Here is a 21,902-nt window from a genome sequence, read left to right as displayed (position 1 = left end):
GCTCAAAGCAGGACCATGCCCAACTAAATCATTACAGCTAGGCTTTGTCTAGCTGGATCTTAAAAACCACCAAGAATGGAGATCCCACAACCTGTCTGGATAACCTATTCCAGTGTTTTACTACCTTTCTGGTGAAAAGGTTTTTTCTTATATCTAACCTAAACTTCCTCACTGCAACTTGAGCCCATTGCTCCTTATTCTGTCATCTGCCACCACTGAGAACAGTCCAGCTCCATCCTCTTTGGAACTACCCTTAAGGTAGTTGAAGACTGCTATTAACCCCACCCCCTGCCCAGTCTTCTCTTCTGCAGACTACATAAGTCCAATTCCCTCAGCCTCTCCTCATAACTCATGTGCCCTAGCCCCCTTTTGTTGCCCTCCACTGGGTGCTTAAGATTCAGTGAACTCAATATATAACTTCACAGCAGGAACTGTTCACAAAACAGTTATTGAAACACATAAAAGGGACTTGGGGAAGTATTTCCAAGGGAATGGACACCACTTAGTGAATGCCAGTCAGAGCATACCCTTGTGTCCTACTAGCTAGAGCACTTGGTGAGCCTGAGCCATGTTAGCACAATGGACTGCTAGTTCAGGTTAACTGTCAATGATTTGTGTGCATGTGAAAATTGGGACTGTAGAAGTGCTATCACATAATCCATAAAAGAGAGTAGACCTTCTTCAGTGTACTTCCCCAGAACTCTGCTCGTATTTTTCAGCGTTCTTGGCCTTACCTCTTTGAGGAAAAAAACAGTACCAAAGGAGAGTACTGGGGTAGGAAGACTTTGGGACTCATTTTTTTAGATGCAAAGTCCAAAAGCAAAATCCTGTCTTTATTTTATCTGTAGAAACTGGTTCTTCTGGTTCTTATCTGCAGTCAACACTTGGCAGTGGATGTGCTAGTGGTTAGCTTGGTCACACCTACTATCTCTACATTTTGCCCAATCCAGTTCCTATTATACTGAAACCAAAATTTGATTCCCATATTGGGGAGACGAGGGGAGAGTGTTGTTTATTTCAGTGTCTGAGTGCATGACCAGTGAAATGCCAGGTTCCAAGGAAGAAAACGATAGGAACCTCACAGTTCACAGTCTCTCATACCTTGGCAGAACCCTGCCAAACTCACTTCACAAGCATTTATGCTAAAACAATTTTATGTTTGGCCTGGAAGACACAATCAGTTCCAAGTTTCTCTCAAACTAATATATAGTCTGTCACCTGGTGGTAAGAGTGTTGTCAGAGGAAGGAAGAGGTATAGGGGTTCAAATCACCTTCTGGATGAAGGGGATCCTAGGACCCAAGTCTCCTACTTTCTGGAGCAAGTGTCCTAACTATTCAGCTCTTGGAACTAAAACATGGGAGGGGGTTTTCACCCAGTCACAGGTTTTAGTTTGGCTACAATTTTGTGACTTACGCATGTATGCTGGGCATGTATATGCCACTTACTGAGCATGTAGACCAGTACTTGGGGCTGGACCTGACAATCTTGCAAGGTGCCTTCCAGCCCTAATGTCTATAATGTTTAATGCCTATATGCATTAGTATTTTATCAGGGCAGGTAACATATTTATGTGCCCATATTACATGGGTAATAGAATTGCAAAATGTGTGCAAATGCCACTTATGCCACTGGAAAACTGCTGTTTAGCTGCCCAAACAGAATCCCACACTTTGACTTCTTTTATTAGATACAGACTTTTTTTTACTGGCACCTCAGGCCCTGCTGCCGTTTGCCTGCTTTTGAATCTCTCAAATTCAGAGACATTACTCTTTAGAGAGACCATGCATTCATTATGCATTAATGACTATTCCCAGTCATTTACAGCATAGATTTGTTAACCTTGGAAGGGACCCCCCCCCTTACCCCCCAAAATAAAGGAAAAAAGCCTAGGACAAATGCTGTTTTAAATAGAAGTGCTTCCATCCCACAACTGAATATGCCAGGTAAAGCATCCAGTAATCCTAAAAGGATGTCTATGGTTATGGGAAAACTTTCATCTTCCCTATGTATATCACTTCTGGACTATCTCTCCAAGAGATTTTTTAAAGTAAATATCCGCTGCATGGATCAGCAGATCCTACCGGCTCTCATCAAAAGAACAGACCAGGTAGGTTCCCTGATATATGGATGAAGCTAATTCATGGTGCACCAGAGTCACTACATATTTCACTAACTGCTTTTTGGGGATTGACCAAAGATACCACTGGCTTTCTGTAGCTCTGTAATTCTGTGAACTCAAGTGACCACCCTTGTAAAATTAGGATGTCTTTGAGGCAAAAGGCACATTGTTTCATAAACTGGTGAGGGATCACCTATGTAACTCTGCTGGGAAATGGCACAATCTTCTGGAACCTATTATCCTGAAACTGAAACAGAGAAGTCATAATGTCATTATCTAAGCCAGAAACATGTGCTGCACAGGAAAGAATGTTACACAAGAGGCAGTTCAAATGTGTTTGTGATGGTCCTTCTCTCTCTTCTGGGGCCAGATGGCTCTTTGAGTCCTTAGTGTGATGAATCAGTGCTCCAGCTGGGGCTGAGTCATCCTTCTGTCGGGCTCTCATGCTGCTGGAAAGCTGACCGTGCTAAGAACACTGCTCTAAAAACAGAAGGGCAGACAGTGGTGAGCTGTCTGCATAAGTCTCCTAGTTTCATAGATTACATAGATTTCATAGACATCAAGACTGGAAGGGACCTCGAGAGCTCATCGAGTCCAGCCCCCTGCCCAAAGGGCAGGAAGTCAGCTGAGGTCATAGGATCCCAGCAAGATAAGCATCCAATTTACTCTTGAAGGTGTTCAATGTAGGTGCTTGAACCACCTCCGCTGGCAGACTGTTCCAGACCTTGGGGGCTCGGACAGTAAAGAAATTCTTCCTTATGTCCAGCCTGAAGCGGTCTTGCAGGAGTTTGTGACTGTTCGACCTAGTCATCCCTTGGGGCGCTCTGGTGAACAAACGTTCCCCCAGATCCTGGTGGTCACCCCTGATAAACTTATAGGTGGCCATCAGATCACCCCTGAGCCTGCGCTTTTCCAGGCTAAAGAGTCCCATGTCTCTCAGCCTGTCATTGTAAGATCTGTTTTCCTGACCTCTGATCATGTGCGTGGCTCTCCTCTGGACTCTCTCAAGCTTCTCCACATCCTTTTTGAATTGTGGAGCCCAAAACTGGACACAGTACTCCAGCTGCGGCCTCACCAAGGCCGAGTACAAGGGGAGAATGACGTCCCGGGATTTGCTCGAGAAGCATCTATGGATGCAAGCCAGCGTTTTGGTCGCTTTACTAGCCGCAGCATCGCATTGCAGGCTCATGTTCATCTTGTGGTCAATGATGACCCCCAAGTCTCTTTCTTCTGTAGTGCTATCCAACGTAGCACTGCTGAGCCTATAAAGATGCTGCAGGTTTTTCCTCCCAAGGTGGAGAACCTTGCATTTTTCGGTGTTAAACACCATCAGGTTCTCGTCTGCCCATTTGCTGAGCTTGTCCAGGTCAGCCTGGATCACTCGCCTATCTTCTGGCGTGGATGCTTTGCCCCAAAGTTTGGTGTCATCGGTGAACTTGGCCAGTCCACTCCTGACTCCAATGTCCACATCATTAATGAAGATGTTGAACAGTATGGGTCCCAGGACAGAGCCTTGAGGGACCCCACTGGTCACAGGGCACCACGATGAGTGACTGCCATTAATTACTACCCTCTGGGTCTGACCACGGAGCCAATTTCCCAGCCAGCGGATCGTGGTGGAGCCAAGGCCACAACTGGCCAGTTTGGCCAAGAGGTGATCATGGGATACCAGATCAAAAGCTTTTTTGAAGTCAAGATATATGACATCAATCTCTTGTCCCTCATCCAGGTGATAGGTCACCTGGTCATAGAAGGAAATGAGATTGGTCAAACAAGACCTACCTGCAACAAACCCGTGCTGGCTATCCCTTAGGATGTTAGCCTGGGCCAGTCCCTCAAGGATGGCCTCCTTAATAAACTTTTCTAAGATCTTCCCCAGGATAGAAGTCAGGCTAATGGGCCTGTAGTTAGCCGGATCCACTCTCCTCCCTTTCTTGAAGATCGGCACCACATTGGCCTTCTTCCAGTCTTCGGGCACTACACCAGAGCGCCAGGAGTTTTCAAAGATCTGTGCCAGGGGCTGGGCTATGACGCTCGCCAGCTCCTTGAGTACCCTGGGGTGCAGATTGTCAGGGCCGGCTGAGTTGAAGGTATCCAGTGATATTTTAGACTGCTCTGATCCTAGCACTTTGCTTTAACTCTGGTCCCTGCTCTCACTCCTATTTCCTCTACTCCATGTCTAGCTTCTGACTTGATCTTACCTCTCAGCTCCTAACCAGGCATGATCTGTGGCTTCTGATTCTGTCATGATCATAGATATAGATACTGGCTTGACTTGCTCTGGCTGTGATCCTGTACTGACTCAGTAGTGTAACTGAGGAACGAGTGGGGCACCAGCTCCAGGTGCTGACTGCGAATGCCATAAAGGCCAGGATAGCCAGAATGACATAGAAGCCAGGCAGATGCAGTCCTGCACCCAGCAGTGTATCTGGGGAGTGAAGAGGGGTGAGCAGAATGTCACTCCCTTGGGGGAAGTTTGCCACAGCAGGCATAATCCTGTAATCAGTAACATATCTGGGGGGGATTGGGGGGGTGGGGGGGAATGAACAGGGCACCAGGAGCAGTTTCCAGGGAACCAATGCTTCCTAAGCTGATGCTGCTACAGCAGCAACAGTAGCAGCTGCCTTCACTGCATGGAGAGCCAGGGCAGGTAAGACTTCTCTTCCCTCATCCCCACCATCTCTTCCCTCTACAGTGGTTGATACTCACCCAACCCTCACCTTGCCACACTGCTGGTGCTGGAAGGACTTGCTACACATCTGCAAGTTTGTGTCCATCTTAAAATGTCCTTTATTTTCAGACATGATCATCCCTCTTTCTCTGTAGAAAGGGAGTTTTCAAGATAGCCTGCATGACTGCAGTGGAAAATAAGGGAGGAGGCAGTCGTTTAGGTATTTAGGGTCATAATTGGTATGTTTGGATTCTGCTTTATAAGCCAAAACCAGCACCTGGAGTTGTGCCCAAAATGTTATTAGAAACAGTGTAGACTCTGGAGCAATGTCCTCCTGGCAACCAATCACATCACAAAGTGGCTCATTGCATTTTGGCATCATTCCAGAGAGAACAATTAATCGGTCTGTTCACAGGAATCTCAAATAGTAGCTGGCTTTTTTTCCCCAGCTGTCTACCCAGCTTTGTTTTAAATGCTTTGATAGATTTCAGGTTTTTCAGCTGCAAGTGAAACTTTGCTCGCATATGCGGTCTTAAAACCTGCAAATATTCATTCCACATGAGTCATTTCTATCTTATTAAGGTAATCCTATAATACAGTCCACGAGACTCATATATTAAGTTAGCCTTAGAGAAAAATTCAATCAGAGTTCTGAACTTCTGTTAGCACTGTTCTTCCACATGAGAAACTGCTCTTGTCATATAAACTCCTCAGCCTTTTGGCAATATGGCAGACTGGAGCCTTGAACATGAAGGCATCAGCTTGGCTAACATAGATACTCAGCTTAGCCTGCCACCCCACAGTTAACTCCCTGAACTGATGCTGAAGCTTTCTGCAGTGCCTAACTCTCTACCGTTTCTCCAGCACTTGAGTGGCTGGCCGGGGTCAGCTGACCTACCACTTCCCCTATATAAATCCTTGATCCAGAACAGGAAGTGCTCAGCCACAGGGTTCAGTTTGATTTTAGAGGGTTTTTGCTTTTAGATATTACTTTTGGATTGGTCTCCTGGCTTCTTGACCCAGCTTGTCCTTGGATTATACCTGCTCTTTCTGATCTTGGCTGGCATCTTCATTTTCTGAGTGGTCCCAGGCCTGTGTAACATAATGAGAGGTCCAATGATATCTTCAAATTTGTTGGGAATGCTTTTCATCTGCACTTCCTTTTTCCCAGGGCCTGAAGAAGGTGCTTTGTGCCAAAAAGCTTATCTACTCTTTATTCTAACTATACAATTTGTCCAATAAAAGATATCACCAATAAGTCTTGTTTTTCATTAGAGGCAACCCAAAGATGAATTGCATGCAAGTTCTGACCTAAGCAAACTTTTTCACTATCACCTTGCTCAAACTCCACATTGACCATTGATAGATATTGTTATTTTTCCCTTGGGAACAAAAAACTCAAAGTCACATTTCTCCATGCCACTCATTAGTCCAACTTCAGAAGGATCCTTTGCATAAGATCTGCTAGTATCTCCTTTGCTGACTGACTTGTCTGTTTGAAATGAAGGGGATGCTCCAAGACCTAATAGCTCTCTAGCACAGTTGCACAAAACAGTTACTGCTTACCCGTGAGCTAAGTACAGATAGTCAAAAAGCCCAAGGCTGAATCAATTAAATCTTCACAAGTGAGTCTAAGCTGACTTAATTGAACTAATAAGCAAGTGAGCAGGCATTCACTTTTGATTCTAGAAATGCAGCTGTGTGCTGCAGTGGCTCAGGCCAGAATTTGGAGGGTGCTAGAGCACAGCTCCCTACTTGTCTGGAGCAGACAGCTTGTGTCAAGGCTAGCTTGCCCACCTTGTGACTGAGCTTGTGGGGCACGGGCAAAGCATCCTGGGTTGTGGAGGGACTGTGAGTTCACTGGAATCTGGAGGGATATGGGACAGAAATTCAGTAAATTGATTTAACCTAAATTTAATCAGTTAAGTCTGATACTACATCCATCCAAGTTTATCTTAGACTGATTTGGACCGTTTCGAAGTGGTTTATATGCACTGAAATTTGGTTGTGTCATAGATTTGAACTGGTTGCCAATCACTTATACTAGTTTGTGTAATTTCTGTCTCTAGCCCTGGTGTCATCACTTTTAAAACACCAGGACGACTGGTCTGAAGCCTTCAAGGCTCTATCATACTTCAGTGGCCCTGCATCATTTCTCTGTTGCCCAGCCCCCACTGAAGCATGCTCTTGGTGTCATAACTGATTGGGCAGTATTATTTTCCCACTCATCTCTTGCTGTTGGTGCATACTAGCCCCCCCAGCCATCTGTCCAACCCTGGAAATTACTATGTGAAGACCTGTAACAGGGAACCTCAACTTTGTTACAGAGAAGAGAGAGCCAGAAAGTTTGTAGCCCAAACAGGGAGAGAATTACCTGCAGCAGAAAAAGGTCTGGATAGAGCAGCCAAAGTGGCAGAGGTACAAGTTGCAAGGAGGTACCCCCAGCTGAACACTAAGGGACAGGCTATCTGCTGCAGGTGAAAGCAGAGACCTCCTGAGGAGAAATTACTAAGGCTGTGTGAGTTGGCAGCAATCTGTTCCAGCTTCAGATCCAGCTGCTTTGGATGGCCATGATCTGATTTGGAGCTCTGGATCAGGTTTCTGCCTTGATCCGGCTGAAGGGGCTTTGAAGCTTTGGAGCCGCCTTGGAGATGCGGCCATAGGGTATAATAGGGAATCAATGGAAGATCTATAACTTTGCTGGTTTTTGTATGATTTGGATGAAACATGCAGAGATAGTAGCCTCTGCTAAGAGCATAAAGGCTGCCAAGTTTCAAGAAGATCAGTGCAGGGTTTTGGGGAGAACTGTACCCCAAATTCTTGAAAGCTAAACTCACGTCACAGCTGTGTGTTACACCACAGGGAGCTGAAAACTGCAGAATTGGCAGCTCTTGCTGAGGCCACAAAGTTTGCCAAGTTTCAAGAAGTTCGGCGCAGGGGTTGTGGGGGAACTGCACCCCAAGCTGCTAACAGGCAAAACTCTTGACACAAATGACCGTGTGTGTTAAGGTGCAGCGGACTGAAACCTGCAGGGGTGGTGGCTCTTATTCAGGCCACAATGTCTGCTGTGTATGTCCTAGAGCAGGCCTGAGTGAGTGCTGGGCCCTGCCAGGCTGCGAAGCTTGCCTGCCAGCTGTGTGTGTCTCGCTGAGGGAGTCTGTCATTTGGGGCCCTGCACCCCAAGCTGCTGACAGGCAAAACTCGTGATGTGGGTAGGTGACACTGTGTGTGTGTGTGTTAAGGTACACCCTTCCTGGTGCTGGGGCCTCTGCACAACATGGCAGTGTGCCCCACTGAGGCCTCCTCCTCCCCTACAGCCTCATGCCTAGTCCTCTGCTTTACATGACAACAGGTACAATAACTTAGCTGGCTCAACACCAGTAGCATCAGCAGCAGCATCAAAGGTACCCAAACGGACCGGTCACAGAGCCTATCGTTTTATAAAGGAACTAACAGCAAGAAGTATAGATGTTGCGTTGTGTTGGACATATGATGTTATTCATGGTGTGTGATGGCTTATCTTGTGTTTTTTATGTATTATGAAAAAAAAAGGAATACTTTCAAAAAAATTATCTTTGGAAGCTTTAGTGTTGAAAGCCCACTTCGTCAGGCTGAGGAAGTACCTGCAGTTGGTCCTGGATGGAAGGAATAGTAAAGAAGCCAGAGGCTGGCCTGGCATGCAATGCAGGCAAGAAAGCCAGTCAGTGAAAATGGAAATAGAGGTGTCAGGGGGTGAGGGATAGGCTGGGGTAGGGGATAGGGAGGAAAGGGGGATGTAGCAGCACAGGTAAAAGTGCAGAGGTGCCTGGGATGTCAGATGTTCGGCCGGTCACAGTGTGCCAGAACTCCACTGTGTATATTGAGTCCATGCGTTACTGTACCTACTACCTAGGAGGCTGCAGTTCATAGGCCCAGCTCTGAAAAGTGGTCTGTACATTCAAACAAGCACCTAACCTCATTACCAGAACTAAAGCTAACTTTCTACAGCTCAAAACACAAAACCTGCCAAATACTTCCAGTATCCCCACAAATTGAACACCAGGATCTATCAAAGACAACAAAACCCAACTACCTGTGGGGGCACATTTCTCACCAAAAAAACACTCTGCCTCCAGTCTCTCAGGCCTGATCCTGAGAAGGAACAAATTACAATGCAAACCACTTTTCAGAGCTGGGCTTATGAACTGCACTTCATCAGCCTCCTAGGTAGTAGGTACAGAAAGTCATGGACTCAATATAGACAGTGGAATTCTGGCACACTGCAACCTGCTGGACATCTGGCACACCAGGCACCTCTGCACTTTCACCTGAGCTGCTACATTCCCTTTCCCCCCCACCCAACCTGTCCCCCCCCCCCCCCCCCCAATTCCTCCATTTCCATTTTCACTGACTGGCTTTCTTACCTATATTGCAGGCCAGGACAGCCTCTAGCTTCTTTACTGTTCCTTCCATCCAGGACCAACTGCAGGTACTTCCTCAGCCTGACAAAGAGGTTTTCAACCCTAAAGCTGGCATCCTGGGCAGGTAAGCTGAGCTCACCAGGAGCCTCACAACTGCACTGCAAGCAGCAAGTGTCAGGCCTGTCAAAGACATAACAGGTCTGGGCGTTCTCTAGCCAGGACTTTGTGCGTGCGTGTGTTAGCTGGAAGTTATGGTGCCTCCTCCCCGCCTTTCACCAGGGGATTGTTGGTTCTGGCATTTATGGGGCTGCCACACCACCAGCAGTCCCACCAGGCCTCCCTACCCTGGCAGGGTGAAGTTTCAGTGGTCATGCCCAGGACCTGGGACTTCCTCCTTCCCCATAGCGCCAATCCCATACCTCCAAGTTTGTTCTGGCAGAGGAATGAGCTCACCAGGGACATGTTCTTCCCCTGCTGGCTGGTGATGCAGTTAGTGCCCCCTCCAGCTGAGAGCTGGACATTTCTTGGCTTTTCAAAACCTCTGAAAAGGAAATTGGTGCAGACAGAGTGAGAAGGGTGGCACTTAGCCATTCTGCAGGTGGAGATTGGGGAACCCCAGCAGCAGGAGGTTCACCTTTAGGAACACCAGCTGCTTCACCAACATAGGATCCAAGCAGGTGCAGTGGGGTGTCACAACATCCGCAACCATGCTGAACACCCTCTCACTTGGAACACTACTCGGTGGACAGGACAGGTATACCAGGCAACCATGGCCAGATCCTGCCACATCTGGCTGCGGCTTGCCCAGTAGGCCAAGGGGTCACAGTGGCTCTACATCCTGAGCGAGATAGGTAGCCACTGAAGCCTCGGCGCTACCTGCCCGAGGCTGGGGTCTGGTGTGTTTGGACCCCAGCATTGAAGCCATTCTCATGGCCCACATTGGCAGTGGATGGCGTGGAGGAGATTGGCTGGTGCTGGTGCCGGTGCTGGTACTGGGAGTACTGGCACGGAAAAGTGGATCCCCCTCTTCCACATCCCCTCACCTCTGCACATTGGTCTCCCAGACTTTCATCACCAGCACCTGCGTCCAGTGATCAAGGGTTTTGGGGCACATGCTTCCCTTCACCCTTGGGTCACACATGCCCACCATCATGTAGACCGTACTGGACCGCAAGGGTTTCAGCCGTCTCCTGATGCCCTCCTTCGGCCACCTCACCAGTGCCTGCACATCTGGTGACAGTGGCCTGCCCCAGCCAGGAACATTGATCCCCTGGAACTTCTCCATATTGTTCTCCAGTTCCCTAACTAGGGGGATCACCTGGCTGAGGACAGCATCGCCAGCGCTAAGGGTCTCAGTGGCCTCGAGGAAGGGCTTGAGCACCACCAACATCTGGGAGATTGCACCCCACTCAGCTCTGTTCAGGGGGGTACTGATCCCTATCTCCCCAAGCAAGGCTATCTCATGGATGGCCTTCTGCTACTCCAGCAGCCTCTCAAGCATCAAGTATGTGGAGTTCCACCGAGTCTCCACATCCTGTATGATTCTGTGCTGTGGGATGCTGAGCTCTGCCTGTTTCTCCCACAGCATCTTGCCCCCCCTTGATGCTGTGGTGGAAGTAGCCCAGCACCTTCCTGAATTTTGAAATCAGCTGGCTTGTAGCAGTACTGGTGGTGGCGCTGTCACCAGCAGCCCTGTTCCCCTCCAAGGCATCCCTCACTATTAGGTGCAGCCTGTGTGCCACACAGCAGATGCCAGCAAAGTTGGCATTATGGATAGCCTTCACCATATTGGCTTTGTTGTCGGTGACTATTAACCTGCGGGTGAGCTTGGCCTGCCCAACGAGCCACCCCTGCACCATGCGGTTCATGGCCCCCCATGATCTCCCTTGCCGTTGGGACTCATCCAGCACCTTGGCTTGCAGTAGAGCCCACCGACAGCCTGACTGATTGCACCACTGCCCCGTGAGGGAGAGGTAGGTGTGATCGTCACCCTGGCTGCTCCAGATGTCAGAGGTGAAGTGCAAGGCTACCTGTGGCCCTGCCTTATGCAGCTCCTCCCTCAAGTACTCCCTGCATGCCTGATACAGGGAGGGCACCACTGCCCTGCTAAAGGTGGTGCGTATGGGCACTTTGTAAAATGTGGCCAGAAGTGCTACTGACTGCCTGAACCCTGGTCGCTCAACTAGGGAGAAGGGCTGGCTATCCAGAGCAAGCATCTCTCATTCAGCCTGCCATTGGAGGTGGTTCAAGCACCTGCATTGAACACCTTCAAGAGCAAATTGGATGCTTATCTTGCTGGGATCCTATGACCCCAGCTGACTTCCTGCCCTTCAGGCAGAGGGCTGGACTCGATGATCTTCAGAGGTCCCTTCCAGCCCTAATGTCTCTGAAATCTTCCCAATGGTCTGGGTGATCTTGCACACCTTGGGAACGCGCTCCCCTTTCTGTCCACCTTTCCCATGTCCTTGCCACGGCTCATGTGCCTTCGGCAGTGCTGGCACCTCAAAATGATCCCAGATTACACTACTCTCCCACTTCTGGGTTGAGGGTGACGATCCTGCCTTTTCCCCCTTCTCAGCAGGCTGAGGCTGAACAGCAGGAGGAGCTGCCTCAGCTGAGCCACTTGCCTCCAAAACCTCAGCCTCCTCTGAGGTGCTGCTTTCCAGAGGAGACCTGGATCTAGGTGAAAAGTGAGGGGTGTGGAGCACTAACTCTGTTTCCCCCTGAGTCCCCAGAATTGCCTGAGCCAGCGTGCTCAGCATCTCTGGTTCCAGCTCCTCTTCTGGCAGTGGGAGGCTCATGCTGAGAGCTGAAATTCGGGTGGAAGAGGCAGTGATTCCACTGCTAGTGCACACTTCTGGACTGAGCAGAGGTGGTGCAGGTGCAGGGACGTTAGGTGCAGACACTGCTCCCACCGCCTTGCCTCCCCTGGCAGCACTGGTGTCATGGCTACTTGGGAATACAATGTGTCTGCGTTTGAGGTGGGGGTGCAGACACTGCCATTGGAAAGGTAGCCTTCTCCCTGGCTACCTAAAGGCATCAGTCTTTCCCACCTCCCTGCTCCCCCTCCCTCGCCCATTCCCACTCTCTGTCCTTCCCCCACTCCCCCTCCCTCTTCTAATTGCCTCAAAATGGCTGAAGGGGCTCCAAAGCATCCGAAGTGGGTTCAAAGCAATTCAGATGTTCCCAACCCGCTCCAGACTATTGCTGGTATCCTGCTTCAACCCAGAAGTGCCGCTTCAGATGCTGAAGCATCTGAAGCAGGTCTGGATCCAAAGAGGCATCCGAAGACTCGCACAGCCCTAGAAATTACTGACCATGGGCTACCCCCCCTGTAGAGCCTAGCCAGTTGCAGAACATAGCAGCAAGATGGGAAAGGGAGATTGGCAGCATCTGGACTAGGTGAGCAAGAAACTGGTCAGCTTACCAAGTGCAAGGTGTTGCCTGGGTTATAAATTGTACTCCAGGGCAAAGGAGGGAGACTGTCCCTGGCAGCAGAGAAGGATGGAGCTCTTCAGGGAGATGAGGATGAATCAAAGCTCAGAAGGAGGGGCTGAAGACCCAGACAAGAAGTCCCTTGGGGGGAGAGGGCGAGAGTGCTAAATACATAGGAGGCACTGAGGATATTTTAAGTCAACTTGTGAGGGGTTTGGGGGCTGAGTGCATGCAGAGGGCTGAGAACTGTTTATGTTAGCACAGGAGGGGTCACGGGGGACTGAGTGCACCCCAAAGACTGAGCACTGTTCAGTCCTGTGGAGTGAGTGCACCCTGTGGACTGTGTATGTTGGCCCAGAGGGGGCCCAGGAGAGTGAGTGCACTTTGAGGGCTGAGGAATTATATGAACCTGATAGGGGTCTGTTTTTCTTTTTTTTTCTTACTTTGCTTATTTGTTAGTAATGCCTGGTGGCCCAGTGTGGCTGTGAGGGGAGGTATGGAGGTCATGGAGCAGGGTGTTAATCATCCTGTGATTTTCAGCCCCCACCCCCTTGTTTCTTCTTCTCTCTACTCTTTCCTTTTTTGTGGTTTCTTGGAGGGAGATGGCCTTTAGCCCCCTCCCGTGCCTTAGTCAGAAGCGTCACCTGGTCTATGTGGGCCAGGGGCCTAGAACAAGGCCAGGTGGGCTGGAGCCCAGTGAGGGCTGAAGCCCCGGCCAAATACAGAAAGAAGGTGAGATAAAGAGGGATTGATTCCCCATGCAGGCTAGTCAGACTAGTAGCCTGGGGATGAGTAGGGGGAAAATAAGGCACCCACAACTGGACCCCAGGTACCCAAAGGCAGCCTCATAAACAGCAAATTCATTCTAACATCAAGGTATAGCAGAAGGGAGAAACGTGCCAAATTAATGTGGGCAGACAGGTATAGCATAACCACCCCTGGAGGTGCACCGTGTGACAGGCCCTCCTGGCACAAGCAAGGTATTTGTTTTTCAGGATTGATTGGGAAAGGCTTTAGTCCTAAGCTCAGTCACAAGAACCCCTGTTTATGGACATCTGCCTCCTTCATGAGGAAGAATGGGAGGAGAATGAGCATTTAGTCTCAACCACCCACTGATGATAGCTCCTGCTTCTCCCACCAGAAGTATGGCTGTGTTTCAGGGCAAAATTATGACTTCTGTGGAGGGACAGAGACATGGCTGCTGCAGTGCAGCCTTGACTTGTGGAGTGGGAAGCAGGGGTCTTCTCGCTTCACCTTGTGCCATCTTGGCTCTTGGCCTGGCACCAATCCTAACACAGCTAGAGGAGAAGAGGTTTCAAAGATCTGTTAATAGTTTTAAATTAATGGGGGGAACAGGGATTAAATAGATGCCATCTTCTGGCTGACCAATTTGAATTAGGGAGCCTCTGGAGGAGGTGCACTAGGAGTAGAAAGAAGAGAGGCCTCTCTTGCATTCATTTCCCCTGCTACCTGTCCAGCACATACAAAGTATGGCAACCCCTCTGTTCTATTTTTGTTCTGCTCCAGTGAGGATTAGAAAAGACCTTGTTCAGGTCTTCCCTCCCAACAGGTGGATTTTCACATCTAGTAGAGACAGTTGTAAAGAATACATAAGCGTCATATTAAATAGGATTGCCTGCTTTTCCTCCCCTCAAATGTCCCAAAGAGGAACAAAAAAAAACCTAGATAAAAAATGTTTTCCTTTCACTCTTTTTATATCAAGGGTTTTCTAAATCTGTATAACAGTCTATCACCTTATATGTTATTTCCCTATGATATCCCATTCAGGATGGGATAAAATGCAAATCTATATAATGCCTAACATTTACATGCCGTCTCCTACTAAATATCTGTACATATGCAATATTTTTGGCCTGTATCACAGTTTTGTAATATGAACACACACTATTCACAAATAGCTATTATCCTAGCAATTTATACTTGGCTTGTCTACCCTGTACTCAAGACAAACTTGCACACAAAATATACCTTAGTTTTCTGTTAGGTCCATGTCACTATAATTTTAATAGTTAGTTAATACTGCCCCCTACGGGTTTTCTTTTTTAAAATTTTCCAACTGTGGCAGCTGCATACAGGTCATAATGGGCTACCTTGGCAAGAATATCAAGCTGTGATACACCCCCATTAACACATGCTTTGTACTATGAAGAAAGTGAACATTAGATTCCTATATGAAGTAAATTACAACCTAAAAATACAGGATATGGATTAGAAGTCACATTTAACAGAGGTAGGTACCAAGTTTTATTCAGGTAGCAAGTTTCAAGGCTAGATGAGATGGTTGTGTTCATCTAATCGGACTTGGTATGTAATGCATGCCAAAGAACATCTCTATTAATTTTTGTGTCAGCCTAATAAATTCTGTTCCAGCTCCAATGTCTTGTAAAAAAAATATTTGGTCCTGACTTACAGACATGTAATATAAAATCTTCTCTGTTCCAAGGGTTAATTATTCTTAATGTAAAAAAGTGCAGGTTATTTCTAGTGTGTGTTCATTGGCCTTCAACATATCATCATTTTCTGCTTCTACTTTCGTTTCAGATTTGCAGGAAGAGAGGAGGATAATATAAGACTTTTTTAAGGATACCTATACTCTTTAAAAACAATGGATCCAGGGAGATGGGTAAAAAGTGGCATTGATATACCAGCTGAAAGCCTTGCACATGATTAGAATCTAGTGTACATTGTACAGTACTGCAATAATGGATCATCATTTGGTGATTTATTTCTGTAATTTGTATAATACTTTGAATTTTACTTCCATATAACCTAAGCTAAATTTGAAAATAGAGCTCTATACAAACTATGTGATTTGGTATTCACCTGAAATAGACTCTTTTCTGATTTTTGTTTTGTGTTGTTTTGTTTTTTGGCAAATCACATGGGGCGGGGGGTAGGGGGGAGGAGGACCTGGTCAAATGGATGTGAAACAAAACATTTTTGTTTCAAAAAGCTTGGTATAAGATCTAAATATTGGGGGAAAAATAAGCCAGAAGGAAACTTTGAAACAAACTATTTTGAAATGAAGCACCAATACGTTTTGGATTTTGTTTTCTTTTAAAAGCAACATAATTTTTTTCTTTTACACTAACAATTTGGTGAAAACAAAATAAATTTGTGAAATGTTCTAGTGTTGCAGAATCAGCTTATCTTCCTGAAAAAGAGGCCTTGTCAGAAAATCACTTGGCTTTATCTTCATTGAAACCTGCAGGATTCTCTAGCTGGAACTGATTATTGAAGTGTGTGTGACAGCTTTGTGTGGTGCAGAAAGCAGTGGTTCATTTACTTAGTTGAGTGAGTATGTTTGTGCCTATGTAGCCTGATTTCTACCTGTTTTGTCACCCTGGCACTAATGTAGTTGTTTACACCTGAGCAAAAGAGTGGTAGTCTTTTGTACAAACAGAAAAGAGAGATTTTGGAGAACAATCGCTACTTAAGCATGCTTTTGTTATGTCTCTCACCCCTTTAGAAGTCCAGGTCTTCCAAAGGACCCTCAATGTGTTTAGTAGGTTGTTATCATTTTATGCCTTGCTTTGCTTTCCTTTGCCCTTTGATTCCCTTATCATTACACTTTCACTTTATCCTGTCTTCCCCAGAACCCTCCAATGAGAATACCTTAAAACCAGAAGATAACAACACATCTGCTTGCTAGATACTCAGCTTGTTTTTTGCAGCAATTTGCAAATTCTACTGGGCAAGGGCTGTGTCTTCTCTTGAAGAGTGCCTAGAAAGTTTGGGTCCCTAGTAGGAAAAGTGTTTGAGGGAGCAGAGCAGATGTGGGGTGGGGGTGGGGAGGTAGGCAACCAGTGCATCAGCCCTGGGAACCCACTTTGTTGGGGAGGGTGCAAAAACAGCAGCCACCATGCCCTGTGTGCTGCCACTGCCCAGGGTGCAGAGCTGCTCTCTTAAACCTCTTTAGGTTCCGATGACAATATAAATAACAAATATCAGTAGTTGTTATTATTAAGGCTTTATTTATACCATAAAGGAAATATATTATTCCTTAGAACTGAATTTAGGGTACTGTAAATGTTCTTTAATTGCTATTCAAAAGAGAAGGTAACAATGCCAGAGGAAAAATGCAGCTGCAATGAACTGTGCAAGCACTGTAATTTTGATCATTCATAGTGACAAGGTCTAGGGACAGACATTCAAAAATCCTGAGCCTGAGTTGATTCAATCTTTGCAGGTTCAACCTGGCTAGGCTGAACTGGTTTGTAACTGCACAGACATTGTCTGGATTGAGAAAATTCAGGAATATGCCTGAAATATATTGGCTCAGGCTAGAAGCTGGGGTGGGGGGTGCTAGAGCAGCCCTCTGTTCCCTTCTAGAGTGCTGAGCTGAGGAGGGGGCCAGGCCCCGACGGGATGCTCTGAGTAGGGAGGGGTGTAAACCCCCACTCTGCCTTCATGGTCCCAGGCTTTTCACCGCTTGTTGCGTAAGGGCCAGGAGCGTTGCCAGATCCCAGAGCCCTTCTAGCACTCTGAGGCAAGAGGCTGTGTGCAGTGCATGTATCTGATGACGCAGAGCTTTTCAATCTCCCTCCCTGCTTTTTTACGCTGTCCGCAGCAAACTGACAGATAAGCAAGCCAGCAGGAAGATAACAGTGTTTATCACCTCATCAAAAAACAATAGCTTCTCTACATTAGTTCAAACTCTTCTGAAACAGCTTACCAGCTGCCCTGTTGATTGGTTCCAAAAAGCTCTAAGCAGCCACTGGTCTTTCTGCTTGTTCCAGTGAAACTGGAGACACACACAGACACCTCTTGGCATTAACTAGCATACCACATGTCTAGGATCTGTGGGGATGGGGTCTGTGCTGTGAGAGATTGCTCAAGCAGCAATGAGGGGGAGCGGGGTCAGGGAAAAGCCAGGCAGACCCTGTTGTGCCTGCAGCCTTTGCCAGAGCTCCAGCCAGGGAGCAGAGGGGAGGGGAGGGGAGGAGCCAGCTCTGCTGTGGAGTAGAGAGCTCAGCCCAGCCCAGAGAGCATGCTGGGATGCTGGGGCAGTCTGGGTTATCTTAAACCAGCAAGGGATCTGGGACAGACATCGCATAAACCGGTTTAAGCCAAATCAGTTGAGTCTGATACTACATTTACCCAGGTTTATCTCAAACTGGTTTCAGCCATTTTTAATCTGGTTTATGTGCACTGAACATCTGTTCTGTTACAGGTTTAAACCAGTTTCTAATCACTTAAACTGGTTGTATAATGTCTGTCCCTAGTCAAGCAGTTCCTGAATTGGTAAAAAAAACACCAATGAATTATCACCACTGTGGTGATTCCTTTTTAGTTATGACCATCTTTACTTTCTGTCTTGGTCCTGTATTTTACTAGTCTGGAATAATTTGGCTTCTTCACATGATGCCTGTTAATGTGATCACCAAGTCATTGCAAGGACAAGAATGCCTTGAAGCCAGATATTGCAGACTGATCTCTTCCAGGCAGAAACTGCTAATATGAATGCTCTCCACTGCATACTGCTGATTTTTCAGAGCCTTGGGCCCATCACCAGAGACACACTCCAATGGTTCCATAGGCCAGATCCATCCTGCAGGCCCTATATTGCCAACCCCTGATTGAAATGGATGCTTTATAATGGGGATTGCCAACCAGGGGTACACATAGCCCTGGGGGTACTTGGGAAGGGGTTAGAGGGTACATGCAGGCAAGCAGGGACAGAGCATTACCACTCACCACCCTGCACTGCCACCTCCCAGGAGCAGGGCTGGGGGAAGGGGCGAGGGCAGCGGCTCTTCTTTTCCAGCTGCACGGGCAGACATGGGGGAGGTGGGAGAGCTAGCTGCTGCCATCTACCACCCCACACTGCTGCATGCAAGCTCGCCCACTGCTCTGCATCCATCTGCCACTAATCCCTCCCATGCTGCCAGAAGTGTACCCAGAAGGGGCATGTTCCCTTTAAAAAGGTTGAAAACCTCTGCTTTAGAATCCTCCAGTAATGGACATGCATATGCTTCAAAGAAATAAAAGAAAATGATGTCCATGGCACTCAGTGGGGGGACAAGGAGATGTAGTACTACATGGTAGAGCAGCTGTTGCTTTTTGCAACATGAAGTTTTATAACCAATTCATTTTTTAAAACATACTGATATAGTAGTTTCATAGTTTCTAGGGTTAGAAGGGACCTGAGCAGATCATCATGTCTGACCCCCTGCCATGGCAGGAAAGAGTACTGGGGTCAAACAACCCCAGCCAGGTGTTCATCTAGCCTCCTCTTAAAGACCTCCAGGGTAGGAGCCAGCCCCACTTCTCTTGGAAGTTGTTTCCAAATCCTAGCCACCCTGACCGTGAAGTAGTGCCTCCTGATATCTAGCCTAAATCTACCCTCTGCCAGCTTGTGATCATTATTGCTGGTCACTCCTGGTAGTACACGGGGGAACAGGGACTTCCCCAGTGCCTGGTGGTCCCCTCTGACTAGTTTGTAACAGGCCACTAGATCTCCCCTCAGCCTTCTCTTTTGGAGGCTGAACAGGTTCAGGTCCCATAGTTTCTCCTCATAGGGTCTGCCCTGCTGTCCCCTGATCATGCAAGTGGCCCTCCTCTGGACCCTCTCCATGTTGTCCACATCCCTCTTGAAGTGCAGCTCCCAGAACTGGACGCAGTACTCCAGCTGTGGCCTGACCAGTGCTGCATAGAGGGGGAGGATCACCTCCCTGAACCTGCTTGATATGCATCTGTGAATGCATGACAAGGTGTGGTTGGCCTTCCTGACTGCATCCCCACACTGCCAGCTCATGTTCATCTTGGCATCAATGATGACTCCAAGATCCTTTTCTGCCTCTGTACTGATGAGAAGGGAGTTCCCCAGCCTGTAGGTATGGTGCAGGTTGTTCCTCCCCAGGTGCATCACCTTGCACTTGTCTGTGTTGAATCCCATCCTAGTCTCATCTGCCCACCCCTGTAACCTGTCTAGGTCTGATTGCAGCCTATTCCTCCCTTCTAGCATGCCAACATCCCCCCACATCTTAGTGTCATCAACAAATTTGAACAAGGTGCTATTTACCCCCTCGTCCAAGTCACTGAAGAAGATGTTGAACAGTGCGGGCCCAAGGACCGAGCCCTGCAGAATCCCACTGCTCACATCCCTCCAGGTCGAAAATGACCCATCCACCACCACTCTCTGGGTGCGGCCCTCCAGCCAGTTGGCGACCCATTTGACTGTGTGGGTATTGACACCACAGTCCCCCAGTTTCTTAATAAGAACAGGGTGAGAGACAGTGTCGAAGGCCTTCTGAAAGTCCAGGAAGGCTTTGGTAGTATATCTTTGGTAGTAATTGAGAAACCACATTCTAGTCAAATACTCGCCCAAAAATGAGTTGAACTGGGACACTAAAAAGGCATGACTACTAGGGCTGTGTGAAATTTCCCTGGCTGTTTCATTTCAAGATCAAAACAAATCAAAATGAAACAAAGAGCTTCAAAACAGCCTTGAAATGAAATGAGGACAGTTGAAACATTTCACAATGTTTTGAGTTTTGAAGCTGAAGCTGGACTTGTCTGCAGGGAAACAAAGTAAGAAGAGGAGGGGGAAGAGGAAGGAAAGGACACAGTGGGGGTGTGCCTTAACACACATGCTGGATGGAGAAGAATCTCCTGCAGGAGAGGAAAGAAAGGCTCTGTCACAGTTTGGCTGCTTGGGAGGCTGCTGGTGCTACTGTGCTGCTCCTCACTAAGGTATTTTACCTGTTGTCATTGAAAGTGGTGGACTGAGCTGAGGCTGTAGGAGAGGAGGTAGCCTTATTGGGGAACGCTGACGTGTCACGTAGAGACCCCAGAGCCAGTGAGGGCATGCCTTAACACACACACAGTGTCACCCATGTCACGAGTTTTGCTTGTCAGCAGCCTGAGGTGCAGTTTCCCAGAAGCCCCTATACCCATCTCCTTGAAACCTGGCAGGCTTCATGCTCTCAGAAGGGACTGCCATCCCTGCTGTTTTCATCTAAATCTGCCAAAAATGACAAAGTTATAGGCAGTTTCATGCTTCCCCATTATAGCCTATGGGTGAAATGGTGAAACAGAGCAGCGATTTTGGAGAGAAATGAAACTCAAAACAAAACACTGTCCCATTGAAACGGCAAAACAGAAGTCAAAAGGAAATGGTGCTGTTTCACACAGACCTAATGAGTACAAAAGCAGTTATAGAGAAAGCATTTCTTTTCATTTCAGCTTTTTTTTCTAACATTAAGTTTCCATGTCGTAAATTTAATGCAGGCCATTATATTTTATACTACACACTATTCTTGGGCTTCAGTAAAATTTAGCCAGCTCATCCAGCCCATCTTTGATAACTGCTGTACCTCCTTTTTTTTGCTGAGCAGTTTTCTCACCTTGTTACCAAAACTTAGCTCAGGGGCTCTAAAATCAGTATGTGGTATATGAAAAGCCTTATTAATAATGGTCAGGTTACAGAAGAGATAGGTAGAACTATTCAGGAAGATTTGCAAAGAAAATACCAGTATTATGAAGTTTAATCTGCATTTTAATTTGAGCTATAGCATAAAGTTGGGCCATATTTCTTTGTTTAATAGTAGAATAAATCCAGAAAAAATTTCCTGAAATCAAAATTTCTACATAATATTGCTGGAGCTAATGGAAGCAGATTTGTATCAACTAATTCTAAAACACTGGCAGTTTAGCAATTGACTTGAATAAGGTTAGGATTTTACCCATTCAAATTGTCCACAATGAGTATTGCTTTTTGCTGGTTTCAATAGTTTTCATAAGAGTTGTTTGAAAATGTGAAATTCTTTAGATTCATATAATAGTAATTACTATTAATTTTCATATTTTTCAGACTCTCTTTTTAGAACAAATTTTATATAGAGAATGATAACAAAAATCATAAGAATGCATCATGAAAATCTCTAATGCATCATAGCAAAGGAATAGCATGGCATATAGAAATACCATAGAACATATCCTGATATACTATTAGCATTCACTGTAGTAACAATATTCTTTAAATCAATGAATTTGTCTGCTTTACTCTTCATCCTGTGTTAACATCTCCCTTTTCTATGGATACAGCTTCTTGGAGTTCTCTCTCTCCCATGCTAAATTCATTTTAATGTAATGCCTGAATTATATCATGTTAAGGCCAATATTCCTAACTGAATTAAACAAAAGCATTAGGGCTCCTGAAATCAATATTAGAAAATTTAAAAAAATAAGCTAATTGCATTATTTAATCATTTTTACAAAGATTTACAATATAGTAAAACAAAGAATACATGA

The 21,902-nt window shown here is 46.7% G+C and overlaps 1 pseudogene; it reads left to right on the top strand.

Moving 5' to 3' along the window:
* Nucleotides 1-21,902, top strand: part of LOC149869003 (syndetin-like) — a 39,826-nt pseudogene that overhangs the window by 9,241 nt on the left and 8,683 nt on the right.

This window comes from Crocodylus siamensis, chromosome 3 (assembly GCF_052110815.1).
Source record: "Crocodylus siamensis isolate JL-2025a chromosome 3, ASM5211081v1, whole genome shotgun sequence".
NCBI lineage: Eukaryota > Metazoa > Chordata > Crocodylia > Crocodylidae > Crocodylus > Crocodylus siamensis.
This window is presented reverse-complemented; position numbering and strand designations above follow the sequence as displayed.